This window comes from Pinus tabuliformis, chromosome 8, assembly GCF_031772625.1.
Source record: "Pinus tabuliformis cultivar Carrire ecotype Pingquan chromosome 8, CPIR1, whole genome shotgun sequence".
Classification (NCBI taxonomy): Eukaryota; Viridiplantae; Streptophyta; class Pinopsida; order Pinales; family Pinaceae; genus Pinus; species Pinus tabuliformis.
The window spans coordinates 1,476,188,369-1,476,194,454 of record NC_142294.1 but is presented as its reverse complement, the minus strand read 5'-3'; positions in this window follow the sequence as shown (position 1 = coordinate 1,476,194,454).

Sequence of the window (6,086 nt, the reverse complement as noted above, 5' to 3'; positions counted from 1 at the left end):
TAAGTTTGACATTGGAGAAAATGACTAAAATTACTGATGTATTAGAGGTGCTAAATACTTTAATACACTCCATTGTTCATGATAAAATCGAAATTGGAAAAGGCACCCTATCTGACATTCGAACATGCTTGCAAAATGCACAAGACAAGATTGAATTTTTGTAGCTTGAATCTCAGCTACAACAAGAAGAATTACAACAGTGGAGTCATCATTCTGAACATGTTTCTGTTCAGAACATTGAAACGGACTCCCATAAACAACAAGTCGATAATGTTACAGATTTAGATCTAGTGCCCAATGAAGCAACAAAGTTACATGTAGAAGTTCAGTCTACACTTCCTAAGCCCATCATCAGACCTTGGGAAGAGCTTGTCCACAACAAGCATAGAAGTGGTCTAGGATATGACAAGGATGTGTCCCTTCATATTCCAGATTACTCACATGCCATCAAATTTCAGAGTGTTGGGTTTCTTCATGGTAGTTCACCTTCAACTATTCCAGATTCTGCTCCTCTTCCACAACAACAACAACAAAATGTTAAATGTCAACATTGTAACCGAGTTGGCCATATGAAAGATCACTGTTTTGATATTCATCCATGTGAGCACCGTCATAAAACCACTCATTCTTCAAATAGATGCTTCAAAAACAAGCCTCCTGCAGGAACAAAGATTTATCTTGGATGGATCGCTTCTTGGCAATGGGCTTCAACAGCCAAGAAGATATTTCGCTCATACAACAGGATTTGTTCTCGAATATTTTTCTCAACTTGTATCTGACAAGGGGGGAAGTGATGGTCATCTATAAGATTCAAGGCCACATCAAGCGAGCCTAAGCCACAACCTGCCGTACCAGATTCAGAGTTGTAGCAAGAGACAAAGATGCCCCTGAGCATACCTTTGGTTGATGATCAACGTTAAACCATCATAGGTTGAGACCTCCCTTTTCAGGTTGAGGTTCTCCCTTTTTATGTGGGGTGAGACCTCCCTTTCAAGGTTGAAGGTTTCCCACTTCAAAACATGAGGAGCACTTCCTCTAGCCGAAGGCCTCGACTTCATGCCAGATTTGCAAGAGTTCCGGGAACTACACTAAGAGCTCTAGTGTTGGTGGTCATCCTTAAACTACCCCCCTTATACCAACATTTCAGAGAGCACATTCAGCCTAGTGCTGCCATGCATTTTTGCACATTTTGTATTACAACTCTCTTCTTGGAATTACACATACCCCTTCGGATTAAGGGGGGGAATGTTGGACACCTAATCCTAAGGGTTGGTGTGGAAGTTGGACAGTCAAAGGGAGTCCAAGAGACCTTGGAGTATGGAATCCAATGGTCACTCTAATGTATTATAAATGTACATCTAAGTTAATAAGAAACGAAATTCACTGTTCTATCATTTATAACTGTTCACATCCCATGTGAGTTTAACAGGAATCTTCTTGAAGGTTGATTACGGTCTTTGGTAACTTTGTTTCAAGATGTTTAAAGGTTGTGAATATAGAACTTGTTGAATTGAAGCAAAGGTGCAGTTTGTTGAAGGCACATTCCAGTGATACAAAGTCCAAAAAGGGGGTCTTCTATTTAGAGACAGAATCATATTCCACTTCATGCCAGATTGTGAGTCATTGCACAAGCATAATCAAGGCAAGGTCAAGGTAGTAGTTGTTTATCAGACTAAGGTAATAAGTGTCAATATAATTATGAAATTAGAGGTGTGATCTAGCGTACCATGTTATGATCTAAGAACTACAAGAATTTGTACAACATTACAATGCAGCTCTGAAGTTTTGAAGTTCTGACAAAGTTTGGGTCTTCATTGCATATTTGAAACATACATCAGTTGTAAAGGAGTTTGTTGAATATCTTTGTAAGTGGTTCATTTTCCCTGCTACGAGAGCCTACGATTTACTTATCTATTTTATATTTTCAAGGTGGTTGGGTGGTACAAGGCAGAGAGTGAAGTCTCCTTCAGGTTGGAGCCTAAAAATACTTCAGGGTGGCAGGGTGGGGCTAGGGAAAGTTGGAGCTTGCAGGGTGTTGAAGCATCCTTTCAGTTGGAGCTGATAAAATTGGGGCGTTGGAGCGTCCTTCTAGTTGGAGCTAGAAAACTAGGGTGTAGGAGAATTATTTCAAGAGTTGGAGCTTCCTTATAAATTGAATGTTTTTCTATAATACTAGGAAGTTGAAGCTGAGAAACATTGTAATCATAAATTATATTAGAAAAGTGTTCGATGGTTTTCTCCCAGGAGGGTTTCCACCTAAAAATTTCTTGTGTACTGCTCTTGTGATGTGTTGATGATTTATGTTTGATTTGATGTTAATGCTTTGAAATTTAATAATTAACTAATTGTAAGTCAAATATTGATTCGCCCCCCTCTCAGTATTTCCAACACTCGTAATGTGGGATAGAAAGTGTCAAGTATGGTGTAGGGATAATGAATGCACTATCTCAATCTAGGTTTCCCAAGTAGTGCCCCTCCTATAACCCTAAGGCCTCAAGTTAGGTCCCACTAGAATATGTCTAAATATTAGCCCCCTAGTAAGGTGAGTGAACAAATTTACAGTCAAGATAGATCAATCTTCCAGGTCACCCCTTTATTCACACTAAATTCCCAAACAAAGAAGTATAAGCACCCAATTACAAAATGATCAAAGTATCTTTTGAATAGTAGACTACCTTCATCCAAGAGGTAACGCCAGATGGGTGAGAGGTATAAGTTTGATGAAAATGGCGGAGGCACATGGAATATCATCATGAAATAGTGGTTGTCAGGCATTGTTGGTTGGCTGGCTATCCGACTGGATGTCCAATGCAAAAGAAAAGTTTTCTCCTATAGGGTTGCCCATTTTGGTGGGTAACAATTCTTCTGCTACTCATCCTCCCTACTTGTTGGTCTCGAACTCTTTATGAGTCTCCTTTTGGATTCAGTTGTCCCAAAGTCTCTCAAGATGGGAAGATGCTTTGATGAATGGTCCCCAAGAATTGGTGAACCCATTTAGAGTAACATTCACTAGCTCTACATCCAATACAACTTCTCCAATAGTTGCAAACTGGTCACAGATATATCTCATCCTCATAAGGTAGCTAGTCACATTGTTAGAGGGGTCCATTATGCACTCTTTGGGCTTAGTTTTGAGAATCATTTTCCAAATCATGTTATCACTATGAAAAAGTGATACAAAGGAATCAAACATCTCCTTAGATTTGGCCTTTTCTGCACCATGCAAAATCAGATGATCCCTAATAGCTTTAAGGATCACCCTCTGTGAATGTATCTCCTTCTTATCCCACATTGCCTTCCGCAGGGTCTACTATTGTTGGTGTTTGTGTGCTCCTTGAGGTCTGTGTTGGAGTTGGAGGGGGGTTAGACACGAATTCCCATAAGTCTTTCTCCTTCAAGATCACTGAGATTATTTCCTTCCATGGTAAGAATTTCGAAACCCCATCAATTCGATCCTAAACTTTCACACTGGTTACTGACATGGTTGTCTTGAGATCTGTCTCTCAAGCTTGCTGAAGTAACTTGGGAAACAATAGATTTGCTTTTCTCTCAAAGCAATTGCTCTAATACCATGTTAAATTTTCTTAAAACCAACTATCTAAGCAAACAAATCAGATCTAGTTACTTGTTGGAATTATTAAATCTTGCATGCAACGAAAAACAAGAAAAGCAATCACACACAGTGCACAATTATTTATCCTCTTCTAGATCAGTGCATCATATAAAATTATCTTCAGAACTTACAAGAGCTCCATTACAGGGAAAATAGCTCTAAGAAATTAATCAAACAAGAAACTTGAAAATTTTAGTCTGCACAAGAATCAAGGTAGTCTGCCCTCCAATCTGTATGACTGTACGGAATTCGTATGAACCGTTGTACGACCTACTTATTAGAATATTCCTATTCCTATTTAGTATTTAATACTCATTCTTTTAGCTGTTGCTATTTTTATTCGTTTAAGCAGTTTCTTAGATGACACTGAGTGTTTCCATATTCTACATAGAAACTTGATGTTTCTATTATTGTAAATATCTCTGTATTATCATTGAGCTTCTTGTTCATTCTGAATCAATTCATTCGACATTCTTTTATGGTATCGGAGCCAGAAAAAAGAGATTTCTTGAATAGTTATTCTCTCTGCATCCTAATCTCTTGAGTTCTTTCTTTTATTCCTTTCTAAGGTCGAGCCCTCTGTAAGCCAGGTAGCCTTCACTGAGTCTTAGCCTCGGCTTTGCTCACTGTGATAAAAGCTTACAGTCGTCTATCTCGATACAGAAATGGATTCTTCTTCTGCATGTCTGAGGAATTAGAAATTGAAGAAACTCTTGGATCTAGTTTAGAAATTTAGCCTTCCCTTGCTGGTGTACCGATTAAGTTTGGATAATCGCAGTCGGTTTCTCCTGCGTCTCTGTCGTGTTCTCATAGAGCGACAATTTCTCTACTGCTCCGTAGTCAGAAAAGAAGAGCTTAGGCCTCATAATCGACACTTTCAAAGCAGACACGAGTAAGGACGATCCTGTAGATATAGTCTAAGACGACTCCGTGGCTTCTTCTTCAAGAATTGCAGAGCAGTTTACCTTCAAATGAACTGAAACCCTACCTGGATCAGCCACAAATAATTCATTGCATCATACTCGGGGAAGTTGATGTAAATAGCTGAAGAAGTGTCAACGGATTCATTCGGCTCGGTTATTATTACTGTTGCTGTGCGAAGTAGGAGCTGCCGTGTAAATCATTGAGGGACACGAAGCTGTGGAGTTTACCAGTGATAAAGAGCTCCGTCGCGGAACGTAGCAAAGACAGCGGTCGCGGAACATAGCAAAGACAGAGACGGCTCACGTATACAAAACGACGGCTCACGTGGTCTCATTTTTTTTCCACGTATTGTTGAATGCTGACGCGTCTTGCAACAAAAACTTTCCGATGTCGATGCATTTCTCCCGCACAACTTTCTGCCGACAGAATATACGCATTTTTATATCTAGGGATACATCGATATACTGCTAGGGATACATCGATAAAGAGAACCAACAGAAGCATATACAGCAGCGTTAGCAGCGTCAACATATATAGCAGTGTATCCCTAGCTTCTTAAAAAAAAAAAAAGGACTGCAGCGTCAGCATATACAGCAGCGTCAGAGGACTGCAGAGACCGTTCAAAGGTTCGAATATAACCTGTACCTGATCGCTACTGGTAGAAACTAAACCAATAGTGCAACACTTGCTTGGAGATTTATTTTTTTTGCTGGGTAAATATATATATATATATATATATATATATATATATTTTAAATCTGTCTAGCAGATCAAATTCTGTTTTGATAAGCAGGCAGCTAAATTAAATTTTGTATCAGACTTCTGTATTGTCTTTGGGAAAATGGTCACGCTCACCAATCTGATGTTAGAAGGAAATCAATGCTTTAATGGCAACAACTATAACATTTGGAAACAAAGAATGTTGACCATTTTTGAATACAGGCGCCTTGATCAGCTCATTTTGGGCAAAGAGCTTCGTCCCGGTACAGCCGGTACCGATCAAGATAAATTTGATGATCGAAATCGAGAGGCTGTTATGCTTCTCAAGCTCTCTGTCACTGATGATCAGTTACCACAGATTCCGTTTGGCAAGACAGCTGTCGAGATCTGGCAACAGTTGAAAGAACTGCACGAGACATCTGACAAAAGCAGAGCTTTTTTTCTCAAAAATTAGTTGTTCTCCATCATGATGGACGAACATATGTCTTTACAGGAACATCTCAACAAAATTAAAGACATTCGAGATCAGCTCGAAGCCATTGGTCGGACCATGGAGGAAGAAGATATGGTAGTCATTACTTTGAAAAGTCTACCGAAATCTTATGAACACTTCATAGAAACACTCAACATTACCACCACAAATGTTGATCTGAAGTTTCCAGAGTTATGCACCAAACTTCTGCAGCAGGATCGGTGGAAACAGCAGTTTGGTAGTGGTGCTTCATCAGTGTCCTCAGAAAATGCATTTGCTGCAAAATATCAGTCCTCTCAGTCCTTTCAGCAGAAAGGCTCTTCTCGGCCTTTTGATTCTGCTAGGAAGAAAAGTGTG